Source organism: Myotis daubentonii, chromosome 1, assembly GCF_963259705.1.
Source record: "Myotis daubentonii chromosome 1, mMyoDau2.1, whole genome shotgun sequence".
Classification (NCBI taxonomy): domain Eukaryota; kingdom Metazoa; phylum Chordata; class Mammalia; order Chiroptera; family Vespertilionidae; genus Myotis; species Myotis daubentonii.
The window spans coordinates 157,415,307-157,440,837 of record NC_081840.1 but is presented as its reverse complement, the minus strand read 5'-3'; the positions used below and the strand labels follow the sequence as shown (position 1 = coordinate 157,440,837).

General features: G+C 41.7%; 1 pseudogene; it reads left to right on the top strand.

The window, feature by feature from the left end:
• The window catches only part of LOC132237426 (protein S100-A16-like), a 46,676-nt pseudogene extending 32,239 nt beyond the window's left edge, over positions 1 to 14,437 (top strand).
• The last annotated feature ends 11,094 nt before the right edge of the window (positions 14,438 to 25,531 follow it).

Genomic DNA, 25,531 nt, shown 5'->3' with positions numbered 1-25,531 from the left:
ATTTCAGAGAGGAAGGGAGGGGGCAAGAGAGAGAGAGAAACATCAATGATGAAAGAGAATCATTGATCAGCTGCTTCCTGTATGCTCTCTACTGGGGATTGAGCCCGAAACTCTGGGCATGTGCCCTGACTGGGAATCCATCCATGACCCCCTGGTTCATAGGTTGACGCTCAACCACTAAGCCACACGGGCCTCAGCATTAACGTGTGTTTCTGCAGATTAAGTTGCATATAACAGGAAATTTGTGTTATTTATTAATTATTGTATCATTTTCCAGGGGAACAACTGATACAATAATTTTACATTAGGTTTGATGAAGAGTGAAAAGAGCTAAGTGTAGTGACTGGGGGACACTTAGGAAGGCCTGTTTCTTCATATTCCAGCTCCCCTCCATCTTAAAGATAAAGAAACCCCTCATATGCAGGTCTCATGACCTGTTTCAGGGGTGAGGGGAGGTCAGAGCGACCTTCCTGCTTCTGCCATTGTCTCAAATTCCTTCAGTTTAAAATAGTCAATATTCCCAGGTGCCAGATTTGGGGACAGTGTGTTCTGAATCCTGTCAAAAGCAAATTGCCAGACATGTAGTATGTTCTCATACAGTAAAGTCCCATTTGGAATAGACAAAGCTCCACAGGAGGGAATACCGGTCAGTTTTGCTGTTTGATGTCAGATGCCTTCCTAGAAGTTGCAGGGCTGGGCAGCAGCACCAGAACCACAGGATTCATGGCAGTAATGAGGTTGGGACAAACACTCAAACATTCATCAGTTTCATACTCAAAGCAAAGACAGAGCTTAATAAAAAAGGTACCACAGCTCTATACAGCTTACATGGGTAAGAAACACCTAAAGACCACATGAGTGTGGCCCCTGCTCTCCGGAAAGCCCTGGAGGCTGGCTCCTGTGAGGAGAGGGACAATGGGAGGGAAGGTTGCAGCACCTGGCGTGCATGGGCGTGGCTCTGACATGGTGCCTGGAGGCAGCTGGCTATGGTTTGATGTGGCTGTGCTTGGTAACTTCCTCCATGGCTGAGCTATAGCTGCATTTAACTTGTATTTTGGGGCATGAAATTGTGTATAACAGGAAATCTGTGTTGATTTAACCTTATTCCCTAATATCTCAATTCCACTGGAATAAGTTTGCATTTGCATAGGAAAGGTAGCAGAACTGGCTGTACCGGGGTGGGCAAAAGTAGGTTTACAGTTGTTCCCATGGGAAACGAATCAAAATTAGTAAGTAATACAAGAATAAACTCTGTGTTTTGCTACTGACAACTGTAAACCCACTTTTGCCAACCCCTGTATATCAATACATTTTTATATACGTGGGAGAAAGGGAGGGGGCGCTAACCCCTAAACCTATGAATCTTGACTCCATCCATCTGCTGCTCTCCATCTCCAAGTACTGAGGAGCTCTCTCACCTAAATCTGAAGCTGAAGGGCTGTAGCCACCCTCCAGAGGCCAGGTGGCTTTCCCTAGGAACTTGTCATGAGCTACAGCCAGGTGCCTAAGGAAAAGCCAGGTGATTTCTAGCAGCCAGAGCAGGGTGGGGGCACGCAGGGTGGAGGGAGAGGGGGAGTGCTTCGGTAGGAGCGAGGGGTGTTCCTTGTGCCAGTGAAGTGATAAGGACACTGGGCCACCGTCACCTGGCTGCAGCGGGAGAATGTGGGGTCCTTTCTTACACATCTGCTCAGGGGTTGCCCTGGATTAGCTTCTGCCAAGTGGGCATCCTAGGGGCCTTGGAGTGTCAACTGAAGCCTTATTACTTAGTGACAGATGTGTGCCCTGGAGCTGCAGAAAACAAGCGATTGGTTATAAAAGTGATTGTACACGTTTATAGCTGAGACAGGGTAAATGCTTTAAACCGAGGTTTACATTATCCAAGCAGAAACACTCACTGTGAATGCTAAAAAATATGCTCTGACTCAAATGATTGCTTTTAACAGTTCGTTTACAACCCCCAACCACTCATGGTCCTCCATTCTCAGAGTCACAGAGTCTCTGCTCAGGGGCCTGTCCCTTTCCTTAGGGACACCATCATTTTCTGCCTAGACTCAAGGATGGAAATTTATTAAGGGGGCTCCTTTTTAAAAAAATAGTTTTATTTATTTTACAGAGAGGAAGGGAGAGAGAATTAGAAACATCGACCAGCTGCCTCCTGCAAGCCCCCTAATTGGAATCGAAACTGCAACCAAGGTACATGCCCTTGACCAGAATTGTACCCGGGACCATTCAGTCCATGGGCTGACGCTCTACCCACTGAGCCAAACTGGTTAGGGCTTAAGGGGGCTGCTTAATTCCTCTTTTGTCTCTCTGAAGTTCATTCGAGGCAGAGGCAGCAAGTATGATCTCTTTTAAAATAGATCTCTCACCATGCTCCTTACTTTAGCAGCTTTCTGCTATCCCTGGCCATACTCCTAAGGCCTCCCAAGCTCTGAATGGTCTGGGTGCTGCTTCCTCTCTCGTCTCATCTCCCATCACCTTGCCCTTTGTTCACCGAGCTTCCGGGCACACTGTCAGGTGGAGGTTCTGACACTTGAACACCATACACTTTCCCCACTTCTGGCCTCTATGCTTCCTCTACCCTCTCCTGGAATGTCCTTCCTGAGTTCTCCACAGGCCAGGACCCTAGCCACATAGTATCTTACATAACACCTCCCCCAGAATGCCTTCCTCACCATTGCTCATCTATTAAGAATTGCCTTCTCAATATATTTACTCTCTCCTAGATTTCTGTCTCCCCTGCCCTCCCCACTACAATAAACATTCCAGGGGAACAACAAAGGCTGTATATGCTTTTTCCACTCCTGTGTCCCAGCATCTAGCCCAGAGCCCAGCACATAGCAGGTACTCAGTCCATATTTGTGAAGTCAGTGGATAAGCAAAAACAATGAGAAGGATGCACATCGAATGTTAACAATGGTTAACTTTGAGGATGGAGAACCTTTGGTTTTTAGTTGATACACTTCTTCATTATTTATTTTGCAACGAGAACATGCTGCTTTTTGTAGTTCCAATGAAAATTATCTCTAAGTATTAAGTGGGATGATGTCACATGGAAGAAAAGCCTGTGGAGGCATCTGTGCACCTTCAGGCCTGCCAGTGCCATCTGCCCCGGGTTTGCCCTCCGCCTCCTTAGGCAGATTGGTGTGTCTGTGGGAGAGTATGAAGCCAGGTCTCAATGAAATAGAGATGGCACTTGCCTTCCTTTCCTTTCCTTTCCTTTCCTTTCCTTTCCTTTCCTTTCCTTTCCTTTCCTTTCCTTTCCTTTCCTTTCCTTTCCTTTCCTTTCCTTTCCTTTCCTTTCCTTTCCTTTCCTCTCCTCTCCTCTCCTCTCCTCTCCTCTCCTCTCCTCTCCTCTCCTCTCCTCTCCTCTCCTCTCCTCTCCTCTCCTCTCCTCTCCTCTCCTCTCCTTTCCTCTTCCCTTCCCTTCCCTTCCCTTCCCTTCCCTTCCCTTCCCTTCCCTTCCCTTCCCTTCCCTTCCCTTCCCTTCCCTTCCCTTCCCTTCCCTTCCCTTCCCTTCCCTTCCCTTCCCTTCCCTTCCTTCCTTCCTTCCTTTCTTACGTATACTTTTCATATTTTGATTTCATGAAATCAACCCCAAATCAGTTCAAGATGCCATTCCGGGGAAAGTGACAGACGATCAGCACCTGGTAGCAGAAACCAAAGCAAAATGGTCAGAAAATGGTGACTCCAGGTAACCCATGAAGACAAGAGGGACACAGCTGGAAGGAAGTGGTGTCCCTGTGTGGCTGAGTCCAACCAGGCAGGGACTGTGGATGGGCCCTGGGGAGGATGTGGGTTGCTGCCTCCCCTGTGGATGGCTCAGGACATGAAGCTGCAGTGTGGTCCCAGCCAGTACTAGGATCAACCAAATCAGAGACAGTAGGGAGTGAGGTAAATGGAGCCAACAATGGCCACTCATTTGGAGCAGATTCCATTTTCTTTGGAGTGGCCAAAACATCAACCAGATATCTTTACCTCCTTGAATGCAAATAAATAGTGCTGAATTTGGGAGACTTTGGCACATATCACTAAACTATATAGCTCCCTGACCCACTGCATTCAGCTTGCTATGGTAACTTGCTGTTGCTGTGATGAGTAATTGAAAGCAAAGTCCCCCGCCCCTAGTTTAGATGGACAATGTCCATAGAGGGAAGTCTGAATATTTGTACAATTATTAATATGCATTCCTCTTCCACCATTGAAGAAATTTTATTTGCACATTGTCCTTACCTAGTACAATCAAGATACTATAAATTGTTATGTTAAAAGACTTGCTGCTTTTCCTATAAAATAGTAACAATGGCAACATAAACATAATTAACATGCACTGAGTGCCTCCCTCAGCCTCCATGCTGAGTACTGCATGGACTATCTCAATGGTCCGCAAACTCATTAGTCAACAGAGCCAAATATCAGCAGTACAACGATTGAAATTTCTTTTGAGAGCCAAATTTTTTAAACTTAAACTATATAGGTAGGTACATTGTTATTAACTTAATTAGGGTACTCCTAAGCTAGCCTTTGCTAAAAAAGTCCTCAATGTGAATGAGGTACATTCGCTGAGGTCGACCCCTTCCAACTCTCCCATCCACACTCGTCTTGTATACTTGTTTCGTCTATCTCCTTCCGTTCATCCTCTCTATATGTCCAAACCATCTCAACATACCTTTCTCAATCCTCAACACTACATCTTCTTTCACTCCACAACGTTCCCTAAAATTAACTTAATAAACTTTACTTAAAGTTTTAAGTCAACTTTGCATTGTACGTGCGCCCTCGCACGTGGTATTTTGTGGAAGTGCCACACTCAAGGGGCCCAAGAGCCTCATGTGGCTCGCGAGCCGCAGTTTGCCGTCCACTGGACTATCTCATTAATCCTCACAGTGACTTCATGAGGGAAAAGGTCAGTTCTTCCTTTTCTCATTTTTCAGTGAGGAAACTGAGGCCCAGAAGGCTTTAGGCACTCACTTGACCTTTCAAGGCCTGTGAAATGGTGTGTGAGGTTTCAAACCCGGAAGATCAGACTCTGACAACTGAAAGCTTAACCTCCGTGCTCTGCTTTCTTACACACTTAAACTTCTCAAATGGAGTTGGAGGGAGGAGATCTATATGTGTGAATTTAAGTCCAAATTGATGGTAACTGACATTTTTTATTTGCATATTGTGCTTAAATAGTACAATCAAGATACTATAAATGGTTATGTTAAAAGACTTGCTGCTTTTCCTATAAAATAGTAACAATTCTGGATTTAAAAAAAATTCAGGTTGCTTTGAAATGCACTAACAACATACTAAAAAGGCTTATTGGTCCATAATGCAATTGATTTGGGGGTTTTGTCTTGCACATAATTTTATTAATAATTATTACAAAAGTAATAAGACTCTCAATAAAAATGCCTAACAGTCCTAAAAGTAAAAGAGCTCTCCCAGTCTCATTTCTAAGAGGTGACCACCATTAGCAATTTCTTGGCCAACATCCAGATATATATCACTCCTTTACAATCATACACATAAATGAATATATACATACCTCTGAAAATGAAACACCAATGGACTTATGTTATAGTTTTCTACAACTGGCTTTCTGCTTTAAAAAAATGCATGTAACTTTTGATTCATCACTAAAAAATATATGCAGATGCCTATGCAAAAATTCATTGCAATCTTTTGACTATTAAGAGCAAAACACTAGAAACAAACCAAATGTTCATCATTTAGTTAAATTAATTAAATTCCATAAAATGGATTACCCCACAGCCTTAAAAGAATTATATATGTGCTGAAAGGGGAAGATGCCTTTTATTGTTTTTTATCCTCCATTTAAATTTCCAAAGTCAGTTAATAGGAAATTCACATATTTTTCCCTACCACTATCTTGCCAACAAAGACTTGCTTAACACTTGTCACTGAGGACATGTACAGCGTTGTTGCTAGAAAGTTGTCTCATAAGCAATAATTCAGAAAAGTTCTTTTGCTCACTGCAAAACAAACCTCTCTCTGGGCGCCCATATTGCACAAAGTGCTTGTTTTCCATGGAGAGAGAAAAGGAAACCACTGGTAGGAAATACTTTCTTGTTCCAACTGTAGCTCCTTTTCCAATGCCTTTCCCACTAACTCATAACATAAATTAAAAATAAAACAGAGCACAACAATAAAACACCCATCTAAACTCAGACCGAAAACTTGGTAAATAATTCAGCAAGCAGGTGTTTTCTCAAAGTTTTGAAGAGGTTGTCAAATTTTATTCCTATCAATGCAGTACTGGAGGAAGACTTTAAAAGTTGGACAATATTCTCAGGGTACCCTTAGCAGAATAGATTGAATCTTAGCACTTAAGGCTCCTCCCTTCGCCTTGTTCCCACAACCCTGGCTTCTTTCTCTTTGGGTTCCCTTATGTTCTAAACATTTGTCCTAAAGTCAAAAATTGGTTCTGGTAATAATGAATGAAAGGTAGGAGCTTCTGGTAACATCTGTAGTTTATTATTTAAATTTATCTGAGTGAAGTGTTATTCTAGATCACATAATGATTTCAATATCATTGGAGCCAGAAATGTATTGAAAATACTGCAAAACTGTTCAATGAAAGGGGTTAGGCGTAGATCAGTCAGTCAGCAGGGTCCTGGAAGCCCACGCTGCAGCTAGTGTTAACCTTTTATGTGCTGGACTATGGGAAGTTCTAGAGCAGTGATGGCGAACCTATGACACGCTTGTCAGAGGTGACACGTGAACTCATTTTTTTGGTTGATTTTTCTTTGTTAAATGGCATTTAAATATATAAAATAAATATCAAAAATATAAGTCTTTGTTTTACTATGGTTGCAAATATCAAAAAAATTCTATATGTGACATGGCACCAGAGTTAAATTAGGGTTTTTCAAAATGCTGACACCCTGAGCTCAAAAGGTTAGCCATCATTGTTCTAGAGAGTCCTGGATGAGAAGTCAGTGTGATAAGGATGCCTGGGTGAGGGCACTGTGGACACAGGGAAATGTGTCACTATTTTATTTTTATTTATTTAATATATTTTTATTGATTTCAGAGAGAAAGGGAGAGGAAGAGAGAGATAGAAACATCAATGATGAGAGAGAATCATTGATCGGCTGCCTCCTCCAAGTCCCCCACTAGGGATCGAGCCCACATCCAGGGCATGTGCCCTTGACCGGAATCAAACCTGGGACCCTTCAGTCAGCAGGCAATGCTCTATCCACTGAGCCAAACCAGCTAAGGTGATGTGTCACTATTTTAACAGCCATCATGGCTGTATTGGTAGGTAACCTTGATTATGCAAAGGGAAAACAACAATGATGAGTTCAGAAAAGAACCATACCAATTATTAGAGAATTGAAAATATTTAAGTTTGCAAACATGTATTAAGCAACTGTGTGCCGGACACCGTGCCAGACCAAGATTTATAGCAATGACTGTCCCAGCCTGCCGGAAGCTTGTGGTCTATCGAGAGAGGGAGAAAAAGCTGGATTGAAGAGAAGGGATTCCTTTTGTTGAGACTACTTACCCTGAAAAAGGGAACGCTTAAAGGAGAAGTTTTTGATTGAAACATGTGATATGAAAGGACCAGCCAGCTATTATTCATAATGATCACAGAAATAATTCGTCTTGAGAGAAATTGCTACTAATCATGAAAAAATTTTGTCTGTGCGCACAATTAGGGCCTGGCATAAGCCACTGAATTAGCTTGAGTGGAGGCCTCTAAAATGAGGTAGGTGCCCAAGTACCAAAGCAGCATGGGCCAGTTTGCTGCCAGGCAACGGGAGTGCTTGGTGTTGACAGGCGGGTGCAATTCTGTCCATTCTCATTGTTTTGTACAATGTAAGCCAATCTTTGAGGAATTCTTTTCAGACTCACAGGCAGCGCTGAATACTTCTTTCCTAAAAACAGATTATGTGAGTAGAGACGAGTTGAGTCATAGGATTTTCTCAAGGGGGTTTGAAAGGCTCCGTCTGCATTCTGGGACCTTAAGCACCAGGAGCTGGAGACTCAGGCAGGTTTCCTAGGCCTCAGGGAGAAACGTCCTTGGTCTAGTGTGGTGCACTGCTCAGCACAGAGAGCATATATCTATTGAGTAAACAGGCCATGTTGCAGAGAAAATATCAGACTATCTTTCTCCTCATGGCTGCTCCCCATGTGCCACTTTGTGAAAGCTGCTTGTTGTGTGGAAACAAACACATTTTGGCTCCTTTTGGCTCTGTGCAGCCAGAGGAAAAGCCAAGTTGAATCCTATTCTATCTTATGAATCATCCTCCAATCTGCCAGCTAAATTCTGGCTGAGGACACTTTGTTGTAGGAGAAGGGGGTACAGAGCTAAAAGGAAGCTGCTGGTTCTCAGCTCTCAGGCCATTTGTAGCGTAATTAGAAACATAATGTTTTGACTTAGAAGCTGATCACATCTGATATGGGCATCAGCAAGACAAGATAAACATCGAACTTTTTGGTGTCATTTAATCAGTTTGGAGTTTTGATGACGATAACACTATTTCAAGTGTTACTGGTATGAAATCACTCACTCCCTTCTTTAAAAAAACTTAAGTATTAAATCAGTCTAGAAATTTCCACAGCTTAATAATGAAGATGTATAAAATATCAACTTCACATGTAGATGATCTTTAAACTGAATGTAACATAGCAGAAGTAACACAGCAGTTTATCTCTGCTCCCTCCCAAACTTTACTATAAGGATATAATTGTGCGTGCACACACACACACGCACACGCACACGCACACGCACACGCACAGACATATTAAATAGAAGAGGAGAAGACAGCAATACAATTTTGGAAAGCAGTTGAGAAAGAGTAATTGACTGAGCTAAATAAAAAATAAAGGTTTCAACTTAAGCAGGCAGTGGGAGAAGCTTCTAACCAAGCTTATTTATACCACAGAGCCATAGTAAAACTCAGGAACTAGGGCACCAGGTATATCTGAAAATAATGGGGCAGAGAATAGAAGGATTTAATAAAATTCTGAATAAAAGGTTAGACATGTCTGACTCTCTGCCCTATCATTCACAGTTGAGTGACTGCCCTTCCCCCATCCTGATAGAATATTAGCAATTTATTGGGTAACTTTGACCCAAAGGGACTTTGCACTTGGGGATACCAGGGACACTTTATTGAAAAAAGAATGTTTAAGAAAAAGTCTAACTACTGACCATTGAATTTACCATCCCCACGCCTTCTTTCCCTCCTTATTTCTTGGAAAAAATAGATCAGAAATGTGCTCCTCAGGCAAGAGACTGGTGGGATCCTATCTGGAAAGTTTCAATCTAAGAGAAATGACTCATAGATGGTGATATGTCATTGGAAATTTCTGGTGAAATTACCCTGTAATTACATTATTTTTTTAAAAAATATATTTTATTGATTTTTTACAGAGAGGAAGGGAGAGAGATAGAGAGCTAGAAACATCGATGAGAGAGCCATCAATCAGCTGCCTCCTGCACATCTCCTACTGGGGATGTGCCCGCAACCCAGGTACATGCCCTTAACCGGAATCGAACCTGGGACCCTTCAGTCCGCAAGCCGACGCTCTATCCACTGAGCCAAACTGGTTTCGGCTGTAATTACATTTATCAAGTGACAAGCACCACTCACATACATAGCTTCTAAAGAACTTTCTAGTGCCTCACTCTTAAATTTAATAGGCACCCATGAATCACCATTATATGAAAATATTTAATGTAAGAGTACAAACAAAAAGGAGAAAACAGAGATATTCTAAAGGAAACTTCAGATATAAGAGATAAGAAAGCCAAAAATACATCTTGGAGATTAGAAATAAGAAAGCAGGATTGAAATTTAAACAAGAAGCTGAAAAGATAAAATTGAAATCTCTAGAGTCAAAAAAAATCACTGTCAAAAATAGAAAAAAGCATAGAAAATTTTCAAGAAATAATAAAAGGAAATTTTTTAGAACTAAAGAACATGACTTTGAGGATTGGAAGGATCTTCCAATTGTCCAAGGTAATGAATGGAAAAAGATCCACACCAAGTCTTGTCAATGTGAAATTTCAGAAAACCAGGAGGAGGGAGAGAGAGAGAGAGAGAGAGAGAGAGAGAGAGAGAGAGAGAGAGAGAGAGAATGACATATAGAGAAGTAGGAAACAAAATGGCTTTCAAGATAATTCAGAAAAGCCTTCAAAATTCTGAGGGAAAATGGTTTCCAACTTCACATTCTACACACAGCCAAAATGTCTATCAAGTGTGAAGGTAAATAAAAGTTAGATATACAAGACCTCAGATAATTATCTCACACATATCCTCTCTCAGGAAGCTACTGGAGGATGTGTTAAACCAGGAAGTAAACAAATAAAATAAAAAACAGGAAGACATTGGTCACAGGGACCAGGATGAGAACACCTAAGAAGGGATGGTCTCGGGAACAGCCAGTCCAGACTGCACCAGGAGGACAGAGAACCCCAGGAGGAAATGTCACTGAGAAAAAAAGAAAAGGAAGAAGAAAATGATGACTAATCTGGAGCATTTGATTTAAAAGGTGAGATTTATACTTTGGCCTATAGAGTTTTGCAAATGAGTTAGTGGCAATTACATAAGAAGCCAAGTAAATTAAAAATTATTACATTTAGGGAAATGAAAGAGTTTTGAAGGAATAGATGATCTTTATATGTTCAACTCTGAATAATATGAACACATGCATAAGTTTACCTGCCCCAAACCATGTATCACTGTATTGGGATAATGTTGACAGTGGAGAGAGAGAGGAAGACAGGTGATGGTGCTTAGGAGAGCTAAGCCTTATCATCCATACTATAAAGACAACATCACAACCTAAAATATATTAGTATGTAAAATTATGTAGGTAAATAACAAAAACAAGTTGCAAATAACTTAAAGGTGTTAGCTTCTGGCAAACAGGAATCAGGAAAGAGAATAAGATAAAGCAGGGGACTTGTTTTTATTAGAAACCTTATAGATGCATTCAATTAAATATATGTAAAACTTTGACAAAAATTAAAATTGAATTAATGACTGAAAAAATAGGGCCCCAGATTGTTATTATTACTATTATTATTAACTGAACACACTTATTATTAACTCATCCACACTGGTTCCAGGAACAAGTTTAGTATGTAATTGATTACTGTGTTTGGCTTTCTGGCTTCTTTTAAAGTTGTTTTTTTTTTTAATTTTGTTTTATTGCTTAAAGTATTACAAAGAGTATTACATATGTCTCCTTTCCCCCCCACCCCCCACTTGACATTCCCCCGGCCTCCCCTACCCCCCAGTGTCTTGTGTCCATTGGTTATGCTTATATGCATGCATATAAGTCCTTTGGTTGATCTCTTACCCCCCACACCCCCAACCCTCCCCGGGCTTCCCACTATAGTTTGACAGTCTGCTCAATGTTGCTCTGCCTCTGTATCTATTTTTGTTCATCAGTTTATAATGGTCTTTATTATCCATAAATGAGTGCGATCATGTTGTATTTTTCTTTCATTGACTGGTTTATTTCACTTAGCATAATGCTCTCCAGTTCCATCCATTCTGTTGCAAATGGTAAGAATTCCTTCTTTTTTACAGCAGCATAGTATTCCATTGTGTAGATGTACCACTGTTTTCTAATCCATTCATCTGCTGATGGGCACTTAGGCTGTTTCCAAATCTTCGCTATGGTAAATTGTGCTGCTATGAACATAGGGATGCATATATCCTTTCTGATTGGTGTTTCTGGTTTCTTGGGATATATTCCTAGAAGTGGGTCAAATGGGAGTTCCATTTTTAGTTTTTTGAGGAAACTCCATACTGTTCTCCACAGTGGCTGCACCAGTCTGCATTCCCACCAGCAGTGCAGAAGGGTTCCTCTTTCTCCACATCTTCTCCAACACTTGTTGTTTGTTGATTTGTTGATGATAGCCATTCTGACAGGTGTGAGATGATACCTCATTGTTGTTTTGATTTGCATCTCTCGGATGATTAGTGACTTTGAGCAAGTTTTCATATGTCTCTTGGCTTTCTGAATGTCCTCTTTTGAAAAGTGTCTATTTAGGTCCTTTGCCCATTTTTTGATTGGCTTTTTTATCTTCCTTTTGTTAAGTTGTAAGAGTTCCCTATAAATGTTGGAGATTAAACCCTTATCGGTGATAACAATGGCAAATATATTCTCCCATGCAGTGGGCTTTCTTGTTATTTTATTGATGGTTTCTTTTGCTGTGCAGAAGCTTTTAATTTTGATGTAGTCCCATTTGTTTATTTTCTCTTTAGTTTCCAATGCTCTAGGAGCTGTATCAGTGAAAAAATTGCTTTGGCATATGTCTTCCTTTTAAAGTTTAGATCAGCAATTTTCAACCTGTGTGCCATGGCAAACTGGTGTGCCACAAGAATTTTTAAAACATGCAAAACTTGACTATATAGCTAGGGGCACTGATTTCTTTTCCCTTAGATTGTCAGATAAAAAAAAATTACAACAGCCAACACAACAATAGCCATTAGGTGTAAATAAATAAAAATTATACCTGTTTTTTTTTTTTTTTTTTTTTTAGCTAGGCAAAAAAAATCTATTTTTTGCTGTGCTGCTAGATTTTAGAAATTAGTTTATGTGTGCTGTGAGGTGAAAAAGATTGAAAATCGCTGGTCTAGATCAAGGTACAGTGTGATACGAAACTCATAACTGCTCATCTCAGAGTGAAAGACAAAGGAAGGAGATGACATGAAAGTCCAACCAATATATCATTATTGACATAACCCAATAGGGAAAACTTCCTGCTAGACATTGGACTCACACTTTCTCTTTGGGAATTATCTGCCATAACTGAGCTAGAGATCTTTTCAAATTGTTTCTCCTTTTAAAATAAATTGGGATTCTCACTGTTTTCTTGGCCTGATAGATTGAATGCCAGGTTTGTTCTCATTCTATCTTTGTAAGAATTCCAAATTTATAGTTGTCCTTGTGACATCTCAGCTCCCTTAGATACAATGCCTTCTGCTCATAAGTCCCTATTATTTGGATATTGGCTTAAAACTCTGTCTCCTCTTTCATTTCCTGGCTCTTTCCTAATTCTCTTTCCTCATCATATCTTCTTTTTTTTCCCTCTTTAGCTTTGACTCCTTTTTTAAATAGAATCTAGTGTATAAAATTACTTTTAAAGACCATTTTGATAATGAACTATCACATTCATAAATACCTTACCCACATAGAAACAATTCATGCTTCAAAATGTGAGCTCCCTATTTTTCTGATATTTAAAGTAAACATCCATTTTTAGTGTTGACAGGAGCAATGTGTTTGCTTTCCTTTCTGATCTTATATAATAAAAGGCTAATATGCAAATCAACTAAACGGCCAGTTGCTATGATGAGCACTGACCACCAGGGGGCAGATGCTCAATGCAGGAGCTGCCACCTGGTGGTTATTGTGCTCCCACAGCGGGAGTGCTGCTCAGCCAGAAGCCAGGCTCATGGCTGGCGAGCTCAGCAGCGGTGGTGGGAGCCTTTCCACCCTCCATGGTAGTGCTAAGGATGTCTGACTGCCCGCTTAGTCCCGCTCTCAGGGTTCCTGGACTGTAAGAGGGTGCAGCACAGGCTGGGCTGAGGGACCCCCCCCCCCCAACAAATGCACTAATTTTGTGCACCAGGCCTCTAGTGTTTGTATTTGTTTGATTTCTTTGTTTCCTTAAGTGATAATTGGGCTGGCTTAGTGGTCATTTAACAGAATGTAGCCCTTAATTTAAGACTATAAGTACATTTTTTTAGATGTCAGAAAAGTTGCCTGTGATTTCCTTTTAAGTACCTAAGCAAGCCTCATGCGAATTTTCTAGATTTCAGTCAATATTTAAAAAAAAAAAAAACCACCTTTCCAGCAATGCTTTTGTCTTTTAGGGAGACAGATTAAACCTATGACATTACACAAGTTTCCAAAGGTCTTTTGGACAATATTAGAATTGAATCAGGCCAACCCCAGGGCCAAGTCAAGAGTGAACTCAGTTGCCACCTCCCCACTGAGCCAGCTCAGCCAGGCAGGGAAGGAGGGGGTGGGCCCATTCTGGGAGTGGGACGGTGAGGAGTTCTGCCTGGTGGTGCCAGAACCCAGGCCACAGAGCCTTGCTGAAGAAGAGGTGGACTGAGGGCAGGCCCCTTGAGAAGTGGCAGTGAGATGGCAGACTTCTAACAGAGCTGGAGAAGGCAGTCATGGTCCTGGTATTAAACTTCTATAAATACATGTCTATGCACAGCCTGGTCAAGAACAAGATCATCAAGAGCAACTTCAGAAAGATGCTTCAGAAAGCCTCTACCACACACTGACAGACAGGGGACCCAACCAAAAGGCTGCTGACAAGCTCATCCAGAACCTGGACATCAACCAGGATAGAGATATCAACTTTGACCAGTACTGGACCTTGATAGGCAACATCACCAGCCCCATCACCATTATCCACCAATAGGAGCAGCAGAGCAAGAGCTAGAGGACCCCACATTGTCCCCTCATGCCAAGCTCTGATCCCTGCTCCTCATGTTCATCCCAGGTCCCCCTCTCAGCCTTCTGCCCACCCAGGCCCTGTCCTTGCTTCTCCAGGCCTTCTCCTGACCCTTGCTGAACAGAGGGCGAGGGTGCTGTCAGGGACCCTTTGTGAGCATCTGCCTTCCTTAGGGTCTCAGTTCCTGGAGCCAGCAGGAACTGGGTGCCTCTCTATGAGATCTAAGTGCTATTTGGGGACACCATGAGTTTCCTCAGTCCAACCATCCTTCCCAATGTCTGGTGTTCCTGCCTGTTTGTGGGTCTCTCCTGACTTGTGGAGGTCAGCTTGCTGCTCCAGGTCTTCCTCCTCCTGGCAGCAGCAGCAGAGACCTCTTCCCTTCCCCTTAACCCTTCTGCTGGGCAGAAAAGACTTCCAGGGCTGCCCTCCAGCTGCCTCTGGGTCTGGGAACAGCTAAGCAGGGTTGAGCCTTCTCTTTCCTGCTCAGCCTCTGAAGCATGGCAATAACGCTGGATTTGGAATTTGTACCCCTTCACCTTCTCCCCAAGAGAATTGAAATAGGCCACTACAGATACACAGTCACAGGTAAAATGATTATAGGCAGGCATAGAAAGGCCAATGAAATGCGGTGTGTTAACTAGAGGAGCCCAATGAGCTCAGTAGGGGTGAAAAATAAATGTGCCCTTGGATATGAAACTGTGAAATAGAATTTTACTTCAGTGAACGGCACCTTCTGAGAGTGACCCATGTCATCCTTTAGAACTCAGATCTGAGACACAGTGATTCCTTCTGGAAAAGTTAGAGAGGAATAGTGAGTCAAGACCTGGCTTGGCTTGAGAGAGTGGCAGAAACAGTTGGCACTGGAGCTGGGGGTGGGGGAGGTGGGGGGAGAAGGCGAAAATAGAGGGACAGCATTGGGCAAAGCATAGAATTTAGGTGGCTGTGGATACAAGAAAGATATCGTGAGTTGGAAAATCAGATTAGGCCTCATCAGTCCAGGCCATACTTGAGTCCTGGGTATAGTCACTTGCCCATACCATATGGGCAGAGAACCTCTTATCTCTAGACTTACGAAGTGGCCAACCAAAGTTCATCACTTGGGGGCCTGGGTGGAGGTCCCAGGAGCCTGGTCCTGATGTGGGTAGGGAAGAGGCTCGGGACTTCTAGCAGAGGGTGGTGTGGGGGGTGGCTAGCTTCCTGCTAAGTTGAGTTTTCCTGAGCAAGACCAAGACCGCGTTTGGGGTGAAGGAATGTGTGGGAGGGGAAGTGGAAACACTGCCTTATTCAATTTCAGGGCCTCCAGGACAGCAGAGACAGCAAGAAGTGGTGGCAGCCAAGGGTGAGGATTTAAGTAATTATCACTGTTTTTATCACTGTCGTTGGAAGGTTCCAGATAGACTCTTAAGTAAATCATTCCTTTGGACCAAGATCCAGCGGGGCTGTTCTGTTCTTGGTGTTGGCAGTTACGACTATTAGAGCTGCTCTGGCACAGACACAAAAGGCCTGCGAGTTTCTAGGACCATTTAAGAGACATAACAATTACATCTTTGTTTAGGTAGGACTCAAGAGCCATATGCTGGTCATGCATGCATCCTGATATAAAGGCCACTTGGACGGCTCGTGGTAATTGCATCATTCCCTCAGGCCCTGCAGGCTCTTGGCCCATGGTACTTACTGAGGCCACAGCCATGGTCCATCCTGATTATTCCTGGCACAGTCTCACTGGACTTAAGGTTTTGGTAGTCTGGCCAAGGTTCAGCAAACCACGCCAGGAGAATCCCAGATGCTGGCGTCCTAGGCCACGTTTACAAGATGCAGATCCCTTCTTTCCCCTCCCACTGTACTCAGCAAACATGTGCCTCTTCTCTGCAGGGAGCCCCCACCACCATTCCATCAGAGAAAGAGGGTCCTGAGCCCATAGGCACGCTTCAGTGGCACACGAATCTTTCCAATTAAAAAAACACACACATAACACTTTACTATACATTGAAGGTCTGATTTCCCCAAATTTGAACTTTCTGGAACACAGCTCCAAACCTAAATTCAGGAAAGAAAGCCCACACACTAAAGTCACCCCACTTTGCACCCATGTTTGTCACACTGAGCTATTAACTCTAACTAAACAGCATGTTTTTAACAAATGAGCTCTCCTATTCCGCCCCCCTCCCCCCAACACACACACTAAGACCAAACTGTGGGGAATACAAAGAAATATTTGAATGAATGTGTAATTGCATATTATGTAATACACTTGTATGTAATTAAGAAACATTTAAAAGGTGTTCAGGATGCTTTGTTTTTGAGAGTAGAGAGAGTTTATGTTTATCCTTCATAAAAATGGTTACGATTTTTAAAGCCTGTGTTCTGGAATGGATGAACTTCCCTTATCTGGAAAATGTCATTATGTGTGTGCAACACTTCATTTGCCAACTGAAGTGTCACTGGGTATACTCTGATTATTTATTTTTCTTTCAGCTTCGTCTTATATTCCTGTTTGTTCCAAGTCTTTGCACTGCACACAGCTTTCCTCCATTTCATCCTTTTTCTTGGTTGAAAGCAAAATCATCAATAACTTTAGATGAAAACTGCTCGCAGTAGCGTGCAGGGACAATCTGGTTTGAAGGCTCTGATTGATTTGCGTCTAAAGAGAAACGTAAATGGCATTGGTTGTATCTCTGCCTTCTCCAGACCCAAGTGTCCAGGCACCTCATTAGAGCCTCCAGCTTTCTGCTGGCACCTGTTGTTTCACACCATTTTATAGGCTGTCTGCTTCTAATAAATGAAATTATGTTTCTGCAGCACTCTCACAAGCAATCAAAGAAACACCGCCTCACCGTCTCAGAGCCCCGGCATTATCAAAACTGTTGTCCCAGTACCAAGATGCAATGCGGGATGATTTATTAGCTTTTCTCTAGGCTGATAGCTCCAGAGAATCGCCACAAAAGGCAAGTGCAGATGCCATGCATTGGAACTCTAGAAACAGCCACATGCAATTTAAAAGTTTTATTGCAGATGATGTGGCCCCCACTAAAACTTTGCTTTCTGATGATGCCTTGACTTCCATAACCTGGGGCTCTAGGATAAGGGGTGATTCTTCTGAGTCCACAGGTCAAGTTCTCACCATGTTTAGGTCACATTTCTGTTTATAAGAGCTACCTGTCCTCATGGAAACATGCTCACCACTTCAAGTGTTCAGGCTCCCACTTGATCTTTATTTTTTATGTCCCCAAATAACACCATATGATTTCGTGAAAATACTGAGAATTCAACCAGTAAAGCTCTAGCTACAAAATCAACAGTGTGTGTGTGTGTGTGTGTGTGTGTGTGTGTGTGTGTGTGTGTGTGTGTGTAGGGCACCAAAAGGCAACATAATGCCACGGAAAAAGAGTTAAAACTCTGGATGCATCTAAATTACTCTTAGGGACTCGCTTTGACCTTCAAGACTTTAAAGAAATTCTCCAATGCTTTAGTGAAGTAAATTTCAACTGTATTGATTCTGAGATCATCATATTGTTGGAAGGAAGATCTGAAATGAATGTATGATTAGGCTGGTCTTGATTTAATGTGTGAAGTCTGTGACACCCAGGCCATCTTACCTGTACTGGTTCCCTCCCCGTTCACAACTATTCTCCTCCTTCCTTGCCTCTTAGGCAGAAATGCTCTCCTCACTACTTCCCTCTGCTTATTCCTAGTCACAACCTCCTTTTAGAAGGAAGCAGAAAGGGTCTGGTTATAAAGAAATGTCAAGGACAAATAAATCAGCATATTTCCAATTTCTTAGGGCTCAAAACTTAAATCCAGGATATAAAGTTTTATTTGGTGGAATTTGGGATAATCATCAGTGATGATTTCTTTTAATAATCCAGATGGATCGTTTTTGACAGCATTGTCATCTTTACTGACTTAACGTGGCTTCCTCAAATATGGTTGTTTACTTTGAAATTGGGGAATAAACTTGACTTTAGATCCTAGGATTCTTCAACATTTCCCCCCACCCCCCAAGCTTTACACAGAGTGTCATTTCCTCTATAACCTCAATCTCATAAATTGTAAATTTAGCCAAGGTTATGAAGTGAAAGTTTATGTCCTCCCCTCAAATTCACACTACCAGTATGATGGTATTGGAGGGGGATTTTTAGGAGTAATTAAATTTGGATGAAGTAGTGAGGGTGGGACCCTCATGAGGGAATTTGTGCCCTTATAAGAAAAAGAAGGAAGACCAGAACTTCCTCTCTCTGTCATGTGAGAACATAGTGAGTAGGCTGCTGTCTACAGGCCAGAAAGAAAGCTCTCGCCAGGAACCAAATCTGCTGGCACCTTGAGCTTAGACTTTCCCACCTTCAGGACTGTGAGAAATAAATAGCTGTGGTTTAGGCCACCCAAATCTGTGCTATTTGTTATAGTAACCCACGCTGACTAACACAGCCAATATATCTGGTCTGGTTACCTGAATTCTAAATAGATTTTCCCGAGGGAACAAGAGCCTATTGTCTGGGTGAGTTGAGGAGCATTGGCAAAATGATTTATCATGCTTGAAAATGTTGCTAAGATGCAACTATGTACAACAGAGATTATAAGGCACTTTATAAATAGGAACAACTGAAAAGGGCAGTTTTTAAAATTGTGGTAAAAATATATGCAACATAAAATTTACCATCTGAACCATTTTTATGTTTTCAGTTCAGTGGCATTAAAATACATACATATTGTTGTGCTATTATCGCCACCATCCATCTGCAGAACTCTTTTCATCTTGTAAAACTGTAACTCAGTGCCCGCCAGACAGTAACTCCCATTCTCCTCCCCAAGCCCGTGAAAACCACCATTCTACTCTCTGTCGCTATGAATTTGAGGAATCTAGGACCTCATATAAGTGGAACTGTACAGTGTTAGTCTTTTTGTGACTAGTTTATTTCACATAGCATAATGCCCTCAATGTTTATCCACATTGTAGCATATGCCACAGTTACCTTCCTCTTTAAGGCTGAATATATTCCGTTATCTGTGTATTCCATGTTTTGTTTATCCTTTAATCCATCCATGGACACTTGGGTAGTTTCTAACTTTTGTCTACTGTGAATATTACTGCTATGAGCCTGAGTGTACACATATCTCTTTGAGACCCTGTTTTCAATGCTTTCCAATATACACACAGAAGTAAAATTGCTACATCATATATATAGTAATTCTTTAAAAAACAAACAAACAGGAAAGAGCATTTCAAATGCTCTCTTCAAACCAAGACAACAGTGTTGCAGATGCATCTGTCTGTCTGGTCTATGAGCACATCTCTGTTGCTGAGAACAAGCCTCCTATTTGTCTAAGAAGAGGAAAGTGAGCAGGGGCTGGACATATTGGATGGGATGCAGCAGGCCTGACCCTTTCTCTTCCCTTATCCTAAATGGCTCCTGGGGAGAGCTCTGCAAACCTCTGGGGAGCAGTGTGAAACCCACAGCTCAGTATCTTCATTGTGCAATAAAGGAGCTGAGGCTCATGGTGGGCAAGGGGGTAGGGGCTGGAGTTCTTTTTCTAAGACTGCTAAAATAGTGTGGGCAAGCTTGATCTGGAACCCACATTTCCAGAGATTCTCCCCGCTCCTTCACCACTATACTAGTACAATGCTGTAGTCATCCTTCCTTTTATCTGAATCTTAAAAAAGGATAATGCCACTCACTAAGCTATTAACTGATATTCATTAGGTAAAAACTCTATTTCTCAGAGAATCTGTTTTCACACTGTTGCGAATCTCTGTAATAAACAGAGGAGACATTACATCTTCTTAGAGTGGAAAAGGGACTGTTTTTTTGGAGTTAGTAATTTTGTTGTGTAAACTTAAGAGAGAGAGACAGAGACAGCAACAGAGAAACAACAGGAACTACCTCCCCATAACCCTGCAGCTGCACTTGGAATTGAGCAAACAAGTTCCTGTGAGCTCCAGTATGGAGTCAGAAGACACCATGCCTGAATTTCTCAACGTGCAATTCAGCCTCAGCTCCTATGTCCTCCTCTGGCATGTGAAGATGTGATACCTTCATATGATACTTTCACTTCGGATCCTCCTCAGAGATATTGGGAATTGGCAGTTAGTTGATTCTTTTGAAAAGAGTTTATCTTCTGTTAGTCTGTCTTGATTTGTCAGGTCATGGTCATTCCTCAGGCTAGAATGATGACCCCAGCAGAATTTTGAAAGTTGCTTGTAATTAAAATTTTCTAGCCAAAACCGGTTTGGCTCAGTGGCTAGAGCGTCGGCCTGTGGACTGAAGGGTCCCAGGTTCGATTCCGGTCAAGGGCATGTACCTGGGTTGCGGGCACATCCCCAGTAGGAGATGTGCAGGAGGCGGCTGATCGATGTTTCTCTCCCATCGATGTTTCTAACTCTCTATCTCTCTCCCTTCCTCTCTGTAAAAAATCAATAAAATATATTTTAAAAAATTTTTTCTAAAGCCTGCAAGTATCTGTATATTAAAGTGTATTAAAATCAGAGATCTCTGTGACTTTCATTTTAGGGGAAACCAAAGTGTTCTCTTCATTTAAATAATAAAAACAAATATTGTCCTGACATGCAAGGAAGATTTTTGTCTGCAGGGATGCTTAGGTGGGGAGCAATGAGCTCTCCACTGCAACACACCGCTTGGAGCTCCCCCACAAGGCTTTTCCCCAGACAAAGTCAGCAACACAAGCAATAAATATGCTCTCACAGTTAATGGTCACACCCATCAGCCTGCTACTTTACCTATAGGTTAGAGCTTACAACAGAGCCTGGGGTTGAAAAGGGTTCTCTTTCTCTGTGGGCTTTCATTCCATTTTTAAAATGGGTAAAAGGCTTTCAGTCCTGTCTGACTATGAGCAACTGGCTTCCTTCCTCCTTTCCTCTTCTCCATCCTCCCACTAGTAGGTGGGACATGGAGGAGATGACGAAGTGCAGGGGCTTAATGAAGAAGAGAATCATCCTAATTCCTTGAACTCCTCCATCTCAGCCTATGAGCCAGGACATCAGCTGCGTTATTTGAAGATGCACAATGCATTTCTTAGAGTCACTGGGGTGCGAACAAAACCAGAGGTGCTTACAAGTGATAGCTTCCAGGATGCAAAATATTACAGGTATGGTAGGACTGGAAGGGCCATCGCCTTTATCTGTTGCTTCTTATCCCCATAGCTTACAGCACTGCTTATTACAACACTGCTTATAATCAATGGAGCAGCGAAAACAAAACAGTGCAAAACAATTTTACAAAGAATTGGCAAGTGTCTGCTAGGATCTAGGCATTGTGTTAGCTGCTGGGGAGATCGTGGTATACAATACTAGTAAAAATTTAGAAGTTGTCTATCAGGGAAACAGATATTGAAAAAGTGATTGCATGGGACATTAGGGACAATTTAGGAGAAGAGAAAAATTATGAGAGTGAGTGATTCTTGGTTTTTGTGAGCCATAAATGGTACTCATAAATATGTTTGAAATCTAAAGTACAAACACATCAAAAAGCTTTATATAAAAATAAAGATGATGAATTCAGGTGGGAGCTAGATCTGATCATTGGTTATAATCTTCCTAAATTAAATACGATGTAAGAACACATGTTGGGATCAGAAAAAAATCACCTTGGCAATGCGTGATGTGAAAGAATATGCTTTAAAGAAAGCATGCTGCTCTCTTGAAAGAGAAATGCTTAATACCACAGGTGCTTTGAGAGTTGTCGTTGAAAAGCATACATACTTGGAAATTAAAAGTGCTTCAGGAATCCCAGTTCTTCAAATGGGCAATATTTTTCAATGTTGTTATTCTATCGAAACTCAGCCAACGATGAGGTGAGGCAATTTTGTCTTTTTCTTTTCTTTAAATCATACATTACTGATCTCTACAATTGGAAAACATATTGCAGTTGGTCTGAGTACATGGCTCTGCTATACTACCCTCCTCTATTTGTTTGGCAATAATATTTCTGAAATAAATCATAATTATAGCTAACGTGAAAATAGTATTCTATGTGCCAGGTACTGTGCTATGCAATTTGCATGCCTTATCTTAACTAATGAATGACAAACCTCTCTTCTTATCTCTGTTGTATAGATAAATTATCAGACTCAAAGGGTTTCCTAACTTGCAAGGAAGCAAGGTCTGATTCCAGAGCTTGTACTTGCACTATCACATGATATGCCCTCTCATATCTAATTAATGTAATTTGAATGTTTCTATTAGACAGTTTTGATATACATGATAGAAATTTGCCCTAACTGGTTTGGCTCAGTGGATAGAGCATCTGCCTGTGGACTGAGGGGTCCTGGGTTCGATTCCGGTCAAGGGCATGTACCGTGGTTGCGGGCACATCCCCAGTAGGGGGTGTGCAGGAGGCAGCTGATCAATGTTTCTCTCTCATCTATGTTTCTAACTCTATCCCTCTCCCTTCCTCTCTGTAAAAAATCAATAAAAATATATATTTTAAAAAAGAAATTTAACAGAGAGAGGGAAAACAGAAATGAAACCAAGTACAAATGAACATTGAAAGTTGGTGCTAAATCCCACTAATAAGGAAGAGAGATGAAATATGGCAATCTTGCCCAGCACCTACCTGCATTGTCTCCCCAGGACCCAGTTTTTAAATCTAACTTAAGCCTACCTGTAAGTGTAGCATTTTCCCCTAGCTGATGTAAGCTTGAGAAAGGGAAAGGAGGCTCTGAGCAAAGGTGCTTGGAAGAGGAAATAAAGAAGAAATCAGGGTAACAGAGACTTAGCAGAGGCTTGATACGTTGTATGTAAGAGACCTCTAAGTGGATGCCTTTTTCTTCAGCTTAATTGAGATATAATTGACAAACACAATTATAATATAAAATATATGTGATGATTTGATACGTGTAAACATTGTAAAAGGATTCTCACCATCAGGTTAGGTAACACATCCATCACATCATATGTTTGCTCTTGTTTTTGGAGAACACTTAAGCTCTACTCTTAGCAAATTTCAATTATACAATACAATCAATTGTAGTCACCATGTTATACATTAGATATTCAGATTTTATTCATTGTATAACTGAAAGTTGTATACTTTTACCTACATCTTCTTATTGCCCTACTCCCCCAGTCCCGGGAGGAGTTTAGCTTAGCCTGCTCTAATGTGAGGAACTACAAGAAGTGGTGTATGTGTATGTGGTGTGTGTGTGTGTGTGTGTGTGTGTGTGTGTGTGTGTGTGTGTGTGTAAGGGGGCCATCTCTTTATGAAGTCACATTTTACTTTGAACTGAATTCTTAAGTCTCCATGTCTTCCAGCTGTTGTTCCTGCTTCCCCACCCACAAGGCCCTAATTAAATTCTTACTATGATTCATTCCTTTAGGTGAGTCAATTCTTATAATATATTGCAAGATTTTTAACATCCCCATTCAGAATGCAACTGAATCCTAAATGCAAATGTCAGGGGAACAGCCGAACCTCTGCTTTAAATAAACAGTGAAAAAATGGATATGAAAGGGTCAGAGATTTCCCAAACAGTGGCTTCCTGAACAATGTATGCATGTTCCTGCTCCTAAGTGAATTATGGGTCAGAAAAGATGAAATATTAAGCAAATTAGAACAAAACTTAAAGAGGATTGGGCAATGGGGAAGGGGAGAGTTCCAGGAGGGAATTGAACTGGTGGGTTAATTATCTCAGAAAACTCATAACATTTAAGTGAATTTCCTAATGTCTTTTCTGAGTTCCCGGAAAGGGATTTGAGTCAAACTGAGGCTAAGATGTGAACAGGACCCACCCACTTCTAAAGACCTACAACAAACTTATCAATTCAAAAGGGAAAACAAAGAAGCATGAAAAGTTAATATAGGAAGGTGACATGAAGAAGTAATTATGGCTTCTCTCTGATTTATTACACAGCAGAATTGTCTTCTCGATGGCATTGTCATTAACCTAATTATTCATAATAAGAAAAAGAACAAAGGGAAGGCCAGACATTATAGGCATGTCATTTGGGCAGCTTCATGAGGAAGCTACAACTTTACAGTCCCTACTGGTCCAAAGGGAGATAGATACATGTTCAGTAATGTTGGAGACATAGGGAAGGTGCTTGCTGTCAGTCACACCTGAGAACAAGTGTCATTGGCCAGAATGGGTGTGGCAACTGCAAGGACAGAAATTCAGGATATGTAATCCCCTGAACAAAGAAATTCACTCTTTGATGTTCTTACTGCTCTTGGGACTCTTGGGATTCCTGGGACTCCTGTGATTCTGGGCTTGTGGGGATCCTCTGTGTTCACCCACCTGGCCCACAGGCATGTGGAGCCCGCACACAATGAACTAATGGACTGCAACTAACCTGATGTTGAACTGGACCCAGGTCCAACATGGAAAGGCAACTCTGGACACTGTCTTTGCTTCTGGCTTTCTTGAAATCCCAGCTGCACTTTTTCTATGACTAAACAAAGGGAAATGGGACTTGAGAAACTCAGGGATGTAATTCCACACAAATAAAAATCACTCATTCTCCCATGTGAGTCTCAGAAAATTCATTTTCTCAAAATATCATAAGATCTCCCACCCCCAGCACCCAGTGGGGGAAAAGACCCCCTACTTCGTCCAATAACATTCTTAAGTAGAATTCTGCCTACTGATTGAAGATTAGTATAATAAACAGGTTGGGTACAACTCCCATTGAAGTGGGACTCTATGAAGGGATTTGCAGAAGGAAGATTTGACCTTCACTCATAAGCAACTTTGGCCTCGTATGAACAGGCATGAAATGGGAATTTTCAGTATGTTCAGACTCTGCCCTCCTAAGCTCTATCCAGCATTTCTTTTTTGTTTGTTTATTAACCCTCATCCCAGGATATTTTTTCCATTGATTTTTAGAGAGAGTGAGAGGGCAAGAATGGAGAGAGAGAGAGAGAGATGTGAGAGAGATACATTAATTGGTTACCTCCCACACAGTGCCCCATCTCTATCAGGGATGAACCTGCAACCAGGTACATGCCTTTTCCCAGGAATGGAACCCACAACCCTTCAGTGTGTGGGCCGATACTCTAACAACTGAACAACATCGGCCATGGTTATTCAGCATCCTATCTAATAATAGACAAACATGATAAATAACCATAC